This window comes from Lipotes vexillifer, unplaced genomic scaffold (assembly GCF_000442215.2).
Source record: "Lipotes vexillifer unplaced genomic scaffold, Lipotes_vexillifer_v1.1 scaffold189, whole genome shotgun sequence".
Taxonomy (NCBI): domain Eukaryota; kingdom Metazoa; phylum Chordata; class Mammalia; order Artiodactyla; family Lipotidae; genus Lipotes; species Lipotes vexillifer.
The window spans coordinates 4,809,572-4,818,958 of record NW_006785816.1 but is presented as its reverse complement, the minus strand read 5'-3'; positions in this window follow the sequence as shown (position 1 = coordinate 4,818,958).

The following is a 9,387-nucleotide window of genomic DNA, read 5'->3' as shown; positions in this document are numbered from 1 at the left end:
TTGGGGGGGGGGGGGTTGGTAGAATAAGAGAGCCTTTCGGCCCTGTTCCATTTCCCAGATTCTCTCAGCTGGAACTGGGTTGATGTACAAGGGCCAAAAAGATTTCCCAGGCTGGTTTTGGATCCATGAGGAACAAGGACATGAGTTTGAGGTTCACACCAGAAGAGCTGGCCATTTCCCTCATAGAGTCCATGTACTGTACTTGAGAGAAATACGCCAGCTAGGAACATACCTAAAGGCAAATAGGAAGCAAAACAGGAACCTTATTAACTGATGTTACCTTGATACTCATGCCTGCATTTTAAAACAATAATTTTCAAAATTTACTTTCCACTTAGAATTATAGAATTTTAGAATTTGAAAGGACATTAAGGATTAAAATTCTGAATGGCCTCACTATGACATTTTGGGCAGGGCAATTCTTCAATGTGTGGGACTGTCTTAGTGATTGCAGTGTATTTAGCTTGCCTGGTACTCAGTCGGTAAATGCCAGTGATACACCTCTGGCATTAGGAAAACAAAAAACCTGTCCCCATATATTTCCAGGTGATCCTATGTAGAAGTACTGCTGACACTGAGAATCACCTGTAGATCAACCCACTGATTTTATTTTGAGACAAAAAATGTGAAAGATGTTAATTGATTTATTCAAATCTTAGCTGACTAGTTCAACAAATATTTCATAATTCTTACCACATGTCAGGAACTGAGCTAGATGCTGAGGATATAAAGATTTATAAGACAGAGTGCAGAGCCTAGCAGAGGAGGCAGACACATAAATAGTTAACTTCACTATTATACACACACATACATACACATGCACACACATGCACACACATACACACACAGCACACACATACATATACATGGCAAACACATACACATATACACACATGCACACACATACACACACATTGCCAGTGTGCCAAGTTGGATGACATATTAAATAGGCAAAATAGCAAATAGATAAGGTTCATGGATCTGGTTGGAATTTATAACCATGGAGAATGCACATGATATCTTTCATTTGTATCTTAAACTATATTCATATGTACTTTTCATTCATTAATCTAGTAAATGAGTGCCTACTGTGAGCCCAGTAATGTTCTAAGCATTAGAGATACATTCCCTCATATAGCTTACATCTGAGCGAGCTCCTTTGTTGCAACTTTTCCAGTTCTACTCCTAAATGACTGACAACAGTGGTACATCTGTAAAATTTAGGATATTATCAGTACGTTTTAAAATAAGTATTCTTTCATTTCACTATCCCTTGCAACCCCAGAATATCATCAAGAGGAGGAGACCCATCACTTATTGGTCCATAAGTAATACAGAAGCAATTAGGAAGAAGTTATAATAAAAAGTTTTGAAATTGCTTTAGAAAGTATAAGTTTATGAAAATGTTACATATAGTAAGAAAAATGGTATAGTTTTGATTACTGTGGATTTTATCTATAGATTAATTAAATTGGTCTGAAGATTAGCTCCATTTGTTTATAATGAAACTTTGTGAACTAGTTTTGTTGGCTTGACTTCTGAAGGTGCTGGGGGATCAAATGTTCTTTGACCTCTCATCAGAGAACAAAATGAACCCCTTTAAAGCACAAAACTTAGCATTTTCTGGTGTGATGAAAGTTAAAGTTAATCAACTATGTCTCAGTTGAAAAACATTTTAAAAAGTTAAAGTTGTTGTATGATCCCTGTTTTATAGTAAAGTGATTTTTTCTTTTTTCCAAGGAATTACTTAGTCTCAAAGACACACCCATTTATTTTGGCATCTGAATTATCACTGTACCCATTATCTACTGTTGAAATAAAATTCAGAGAGCTTTGCTTGATGTTAATACTTTATTGTGTGAGAAGCAAACTTTTCTTGAACAGGGAGACTTCAAACTCAACAGTGGTATGAAGCTCAGAGGAAGGATGTTACAGGATGACTTATAAAGTGAAGGCGAGGAAGGTGTTTAATCTTTACAATGATGATGTTGATGGTGATGATTACAATAGGGGTTTCCAGGTGGCAGGGGATTGGTTAAAAGTGATTATCTTATACTATTTTAGGAAGATGACAGTTTTGCTTATTATTATCAGAGGCATTTACTGTGATGTCTTAGTTATTACTACCATTGAATAATAATATTTCATTTATAAAAATAGATTGCATATTATTACACATGTCAGAATTGGTCTCAGAAGCATAATATTAGATAAGCATGAAATGAATGAATAAGGATTAGACAACATTTATGCATAATCTCTATAACAAAACTTGAGGTTACCAAACAACAATCTTGTTGATCTTTTTAGTATGCATTAAATCAATAAATTATTCCAAACACTCATATATGAGCAGAAAGTCTGTTTAGAAATCTACCTAACACCAAGGTTGACAACATCTTCAGTCCTATGCTTGTGGTTAATATTATGGGGTTCAAGACTTGGACAGGGAATAGGGCAGGAGAGAAAATGAAGACAAAGAGGGAAGAATCCAAGGAGAATGATTTAGAGTCAGACAGACCTGTTTTGAAACTCAGCTCCAGCATATATAAACTCAGCTGAATGACCTTAAGAAAGTGATTTCATTTCTTTTGTATATTTCTTAATCAGCAAAGTATGGAATATGACGACTGTAAAAGGTGGCCACTGGGACAAATAAGCTGATATATATGGAACATAAGCATAAGCTTCTTGTCAGAGAGTATTTTTGCACACATACTCATTTAGCAGCAAAACATGATCTTCCTGGAAGAAAGCACAGCTGGGGAGAAAAATATAGGCACAAAAAGTATACTTTTCTGTTTAAGAGAACCTTTCTTAAGTTAAGGCAGTGCACCTTGTAGCTCTTAGTAGAAGTAAGCAAACAGCACTAGAAATCAAGTGATAAATCACTGTAAGTCATCTTTATTGAGTCACTTAAGCCAAAGCTAAACCTAATCTGTTTTGCCCTGAAACGTGCATTAGAGCAACTGTTCTTAAACAGCAGTGAACATCAAGATAACTTGAATGGATTACAAATCAAAACAGATTACCATGATTAGGTTTCATTTCTGATCACTAGATCAAAAATGAAGGGTGAAGCCCAGGAATTAATCACTTTCCTAATAGTACCTGACCTCACCCACTAGCCCTGAAAGAAAAAAAACCAAAAACCTTCCCCAGATGTGAGAACTGCTGAGTTTAAGGATCAGGGAAAGTACATAAACTTGACCAGACCACACTAGATTTGGTTCCCTTGTTCACACAGGCTAGGAGTTATGGCTTCCTTGGTCAGTGTCTTAGTAAGGAGTACTGCACATTCATATCATCATTCTGCTTCACGTCTTTTAGGGTGTTGCTACTTATATTTATGCTTAACTTAGCTACAGGGGGAGTCATCTGGTTCCTATTCCAGAGTGTGGGTTTGAGATACTCTTAAATTTTTGTGTGACTTACATAAAGTCTAGAATTTAAAAAATTGCTTTTTCTACTTATTGGATATTTGACCTTGGCCAAATTACTTAGTATTTCCAAGCTTCAATTTTCTCTTTCATAAAATGAGGATATTAATAGTAACAGCTAGATAGGGACGTATTATAATAGTAAATTCCTACATTAAATTACTATTTTCAATTACAATCAGTACTTTGAAGTCTCAAATACGTAAAACTCAAGGAAGCAGCATTAGTTATGTAATGCTGATTAACAAAATTTGTTTGCCAATTAGAGATACTTTAAATTATAAAACTACCCAGTACAGAGCCCGCCATAAAGCAGGTTCTCAGAAGTCCGAGTTCTCTCCATGACTCCCTTTCCCTAACTCATGACAACTTTTTATGTTCTGCCTTGCTTGTTATTTTACACTGAGTTATTATTATCTTTGTATTATTTAATGTCCTATTTGTCTTGTCTTTTAAATTACCCTTTAAACTCTTTGGAGGAAGGGAATACATACTACACTCATGGTGATATCCCCAGTGCCTGGCACAGGACCTTGAAACAGAAAGTGCTCAATAAAAGTGTCAGTTGATGTGGGATAAAAATAGTAAAAAAGAATAATAGAAAAGAAAGACAGGAGTTTGTGGTAAGCAGAGTTAAGTGTGTCAGATACAGAGTAGCCTAACGCTAGGGATGTTTAATTTCTCCCAACAGCTAGGCTTTGGCTTCTGCAGAGTCCCATCATAATTACCCAAACTTTATGTAATCACCTAATTTAAATACATATTTGAAAAGCATTTAAATAGTGCAAATATTTTCAAAAGCTACATATTTGAAGCTAAAATTATGATAAATAATTTTAAATTAAATATAGCTAACATTACTAAATATGGCTAAATATGATAGATTGGACCTGGGGCGTGTAGACAGGCAGATACACCTATACTTGATATACCTCCAGCAATTGAGTGGCATGAAAGTATTGTATAAGTTGAGTTGAATCAAATGTCTTATTTCAAAGAAGGGGAAGAACATGACTCAGATAAAATTTGTTTATGAAGCTGGATTATAAAAGTAGGTAGGCTCACTACTAAGAATTTTAATTTCTGAAACATTCTTTCATTTTTAGTCAGATTACCAGAACAGAGGGAAGTTGAAAAATGTCTTGGAAAGAAAAAAATATCATTTATTCAGTTACATTGAAGGTACCACTCTCACCTCCATTTGAAGAAAAAAAAAAATCATCTCTTCCATTAAAGTGCCTTTGTGTCAATGCAAATCAGGGTGGTGGGAGATCCTTCTAGGACTATACAAATATAGAAAAGACCAACAGGGATAGTGCCAGCAAAATCTTCCCATAGATAGGGAATATGGTGAAAGGCTGTCAACAGGAGGATAATTGAACAAGGAGGATCAAGGCTTGCTGGATTTCAAAGGCAGGAACTGGATGAAGAGTTCAGACAGATGAAATTCAGACTGTCATGGATGCAGTTGGTGAGAATGATCAGCCCAAACTGAGGGTATGGGGGTGTAGAAATGGGATCATGAGGAGTGGAATAACTCTTTGTCAACTGTATATAGCAGGCAAATAGTATAATTGGACATAGGAGAGGATTTAGACTAGAAGACGCTTTACCTGAGAAGGAATCACGGCAAAGATGACAGCATCGGTGTTTTCCGTATTTGTGCTACTTTCAGAAGTGTTACTGTTTCTGTAAAGGCCTTTGTATTTGACTTCGTGATAACGCAGCCTGAGAGAATAGAATTGGGATGATTATTACTACTATGGGAAATTTCTGGGCAGCTTGTTTGTTGAAATTAAAGAGAAGGTGTCTGGGGTTCCAGATGTATTGGCTCTTCATTCAGGTGTAAATTGTGCCTTACTCATCTAGTCAGTAGGTACAACTCTTTTACACACTGTTTAAAACATATGTTTTGCTTCATGAAAAGATTAAGCCACAACTCCAAAAGAGGGCAGGCATTTGGGCGATTTTTCCTGTAGTCCTATGAGTGGGTCGCGTAGACACAATTGCCTGTGCTGTTGTGTCAGATTATAGGCATTGGTGGCAGTCAGTGGCATTGTGGTGATGGTGAGGCAGCGCCAGAATTGAAGTTATAAGGAAGTAGAAGAGTTGCACTTTAACCTAGCCCCGGAAGTGAGAGTGAGAGATGCAGTCCCAGTAGCATTTGGGGTAAAGAACTGAGCCTGCTGGGTTTAGCCCCTTGAACTCTCTCTTTCAGAGCCATTCTGCCTGCAGGAAGGTCACCCTCTCTTCCTCCATGTAGAAGAATCCTGGACTAAATGCCAAGTCTCTAGTGCTTTTATTGCTGTAAATGAAACTACTATAATTTCACTGTAAATGGAAGAGTCCTTAATCAAGTATATTATGATTTATTATTTTTTTATTAATAAATTCTTCCTTGTCTTCCCTTAAGTTGAATATATGTCAGTAGGCCACTGTGCTTGGCATATGTGTGGAAATCCCTCATGACTTGTCTATTAGGCATGTAACTAGGATAATATTCTGAAATGATGACCTATAGTGGTTTCCTAGAAGTCATCATCTCCTTAGAGGTGATAATAGAGATTTATGAATGGCAGCCCTCTGGCTCTGTCCTTGGTATCACTCTCGTGTAGGAAGTAATAAAATGTCAGATAGTTTGTGTTAATTTATGGGAAACAAGAGCTGGGAAAAGTGAAAGCGTCTGATAAATATACATAAGACTTGGTTGGTACTATTTCTACTTTCTGACATTCTCTGGTTCTAGGATCTTTAGTTGTAACCCATTTCTGGCTGCTTTATATATGCTGAAGGTTGAGTTGCAGGTACTTAATATACTTCTGTCCTCCGTTAGAGCTGCTCTAGGAGACTAAGGATAGCAAAATAAAGTTTTTCTTCAACACATAATTGTTGATTTTCTAGCTTTCAAGAAAAGGTGATAGACTCTCCAGATATCCTATTGGATGTTTAGAGTCTCAGACAGTGCCTCTTTATCAGTTAACAGTCTGACAGGTAAAGGCATCACCACAATTAAAAATAATAATTATAATAAAGTTCAAATGGGAAACATGAATTTAGTAGATTGAACCTTGGAAATTGGAGTTAAAAGATTTAACTCTCTTCACCAGCTATCTACCTCATCATGGACAACTCATTTAGATTCTCTAGACTTCAGATTCCTCATTCATTAGAATGTATCTCATGCTGTTAGTGTAACAGTAAAATGAGATATTACGCATAAGACCTTTGAAAATAGAAAGGCACTAGGGACAGTGCAGTGGTATTAACATGAGGAATCTGTGTATGGAGTTTGGGGGATCTCTTCTTGACCAGGTGTGGAATGACAATCAGAAACATTACTTCTGAGTTTTTTTTTTTTTTTTTTTAAGGCTCTCCTTACAGGGATGTAGCCTTAAAAATAAGCACAGAATGTGTACATATTGAAGGGAAATTAACAGATGGAAAGAAGTTTTGGAATAAAAAACAATGTGGTGGATATTGAAATTGACTTTAGAAAAGACTGCCAGATTTTTCATATGTTAGTGATATGTAGATCTGCAATAATGCATGGTGAATGTTTGGAAAAGAATCATTTTTCTTGGTTGAGAAGATAAATTTTGCACTACAAAAAATATGTGATTGATAAAATATCATGTATGCAATCTAAAAACTCCTCCAAGTTTGCAGCTAAGCTTCTTTTCAGATTTTTTTTTCATTTCTAACATAATAATTGAGTTAAATTATTTCATGTTTATATCTTTAAGCTGATGGCTGTACTGGAGATAAAAAGTGATTTATGTGTGATCACCTCTAAGAAAACTGAGTACAAGGAGCTATTAAATATTAGAATGGAAGTTTCTGTTTGTTTTTTTTTTTTAATAAGTTTAAGAAAAGCAAAGGGTGGGGAAAGAGCTGAAAAGGAAGGAGAGGCCTGGAGGGATGGGCCAGGGACACCTGGAATCCTCATCCAGCTGCTACACAATTGATACCTGGTCTGATAGGCTTAGATGTTGGACCTAGAAGTAGTTCCAGGGCCCAGTAGATACCTGTTTCAAGTGCATATCATACACATATACAACCATTGCTCAACTTCCTAAGTGTTGGTTCTCAAATTGGACTTGTAACTTTTATAAGACCTTCTGATAGCCTCTTAAGAAAGAAGAAACCTACATATTTTAATCCTGATAGGATATGATTTTATATCAAAGCTCCTAAAACAGAATGAATAAAATACAAAACTGTGCATTAAAACATGAACACAATATTTTATTTTATTTTTATGCTTGACTACAGATTAGAAATAATCTTGCTAACTCCTTTCTCCCTCTCTCCTACCACCTCTGCTACCCCCTCCCTCCAATAGAAATAGAATGCATGAATTTTGGAATAAAATTGATTCCAAGTCAAGTAGATTGGTGGTTAAGAATGGGAATAGAAACAAATGTTCACGGATCAGGAGCATGGAGTTGAGTGGTTTCCTGGGTGATGACTCCTATTTTTTCTTCAATGCAGAGAGCAAAGTCATCTGTTGAGAATGAGTGGCACGTGGTAGAAGAGCAGACTTCAGGAGAGTGCAAAATGTAGGAAATAGCTGTAAGGAGTGCCTGGGGCCCCAGGGTCTAGTTGGGGTGGAGGAGCACGAATTTCTAACAGAACGACTTGTTCGTGTGCAGTAGCACCATTTTGGATGTGCTTGTGTGATTTTTCTCCAGGAGCAATGTCAATCTGGGAGCAGAGAAGGGAGGTACAGCAGATGAATTGATCCATGGTATGTGTTTCTTACATGGGTTCAGTGGAAGAGGGATGGTGGAATTGTGGCTTTTGTTAGCAGGGTGGCTGAAGTGAAAGACAAGAGTCCTATTAGACCATGCAAGGAAGAAAATGAAGATGTGAGAGGATGGGCTTGAGTCTGAATGTCCTACTAAAGTGAAAGACCAAGTGTAGTAGGAATGAAGGTTATGGGCTGAATTGTGCCCCCCCCCAAATTCCTCTGTTGAAGTCCTAACTCCCAGTATCTCAGAATGTGATTTTATCTGGAGACAGGATCTTTAAAGAGGTAATTAAAGTTAAATGAGGTCATTAGGACAGGCCCTAGTGCAATATGATAGATGCCCTTATAAGAAGAGGAGACAGGACACAGAAACACACAAAAGAAAGACGATGTGAAGACGCAGAGAGAAAGCAACTGTGATGGTTAATTAATTAATTAATTTATTTTTGGCTGTGTTGGGTCTTCGTTGCTGCGTGCGGGCTTTCTCTCGTTGTGGTCAGCGGGGGCTACTCTTCGTTGCGGTGCGCGGGCTTCTCATTGCGGTGGCTTCTCTTGTTGCGAAGCATGGGCCCTAGGTGCACAGGCTTCAGTGGTTGTGGCACGTGGGCTCAGTAGTTGTGGCGCATGGGCTTAGTGGCTCCGTGGCATGTGGGATCTTCCCGGACCAGGGCTCGAACCCGTGTTTCTTGCACTGGCAGGCGGATTCTTAACTACTGCGCCACCAGGGAAGCCCCTGTGATGGTTAATTTTAGGTATCAACTTTTCTGGGCTAAGTTATGCACAGATAGCTGGTAAAGCATGATTTCTGGGGGTGTCTGTGAGAGTGTTTTTGAGAGATTACTGTCGAATCAATAGAGTGAGTAAAGAGGACCTGTCCTCACTAATGCCTGTGGGCATCATTGAATCCATTTAGGGCTGAATAGAACAAAAAGGTAGAGGAAGGGTGAATTTTCTTTTTCTTTTTTTTTTTGGTGGTACCGGGCCTCTCACTGTTGTGGCCTCTCCCGTTGCGGAGCACAGGCTCTGGACGCGCAGGCTCAGCGGCCATGGCTCACGGGCTCAGCTGCTCCGCGGCATGTGGGATCCTCCCGGACCGGGGCACGAACCCGTGTCCCCTGCATCGGCAGGCGGACTCGCAACCACTGCGCCACCAGGAAAGCCCTCTCTCTCTCTTTTTGAGCTGAGACATCCATTTCC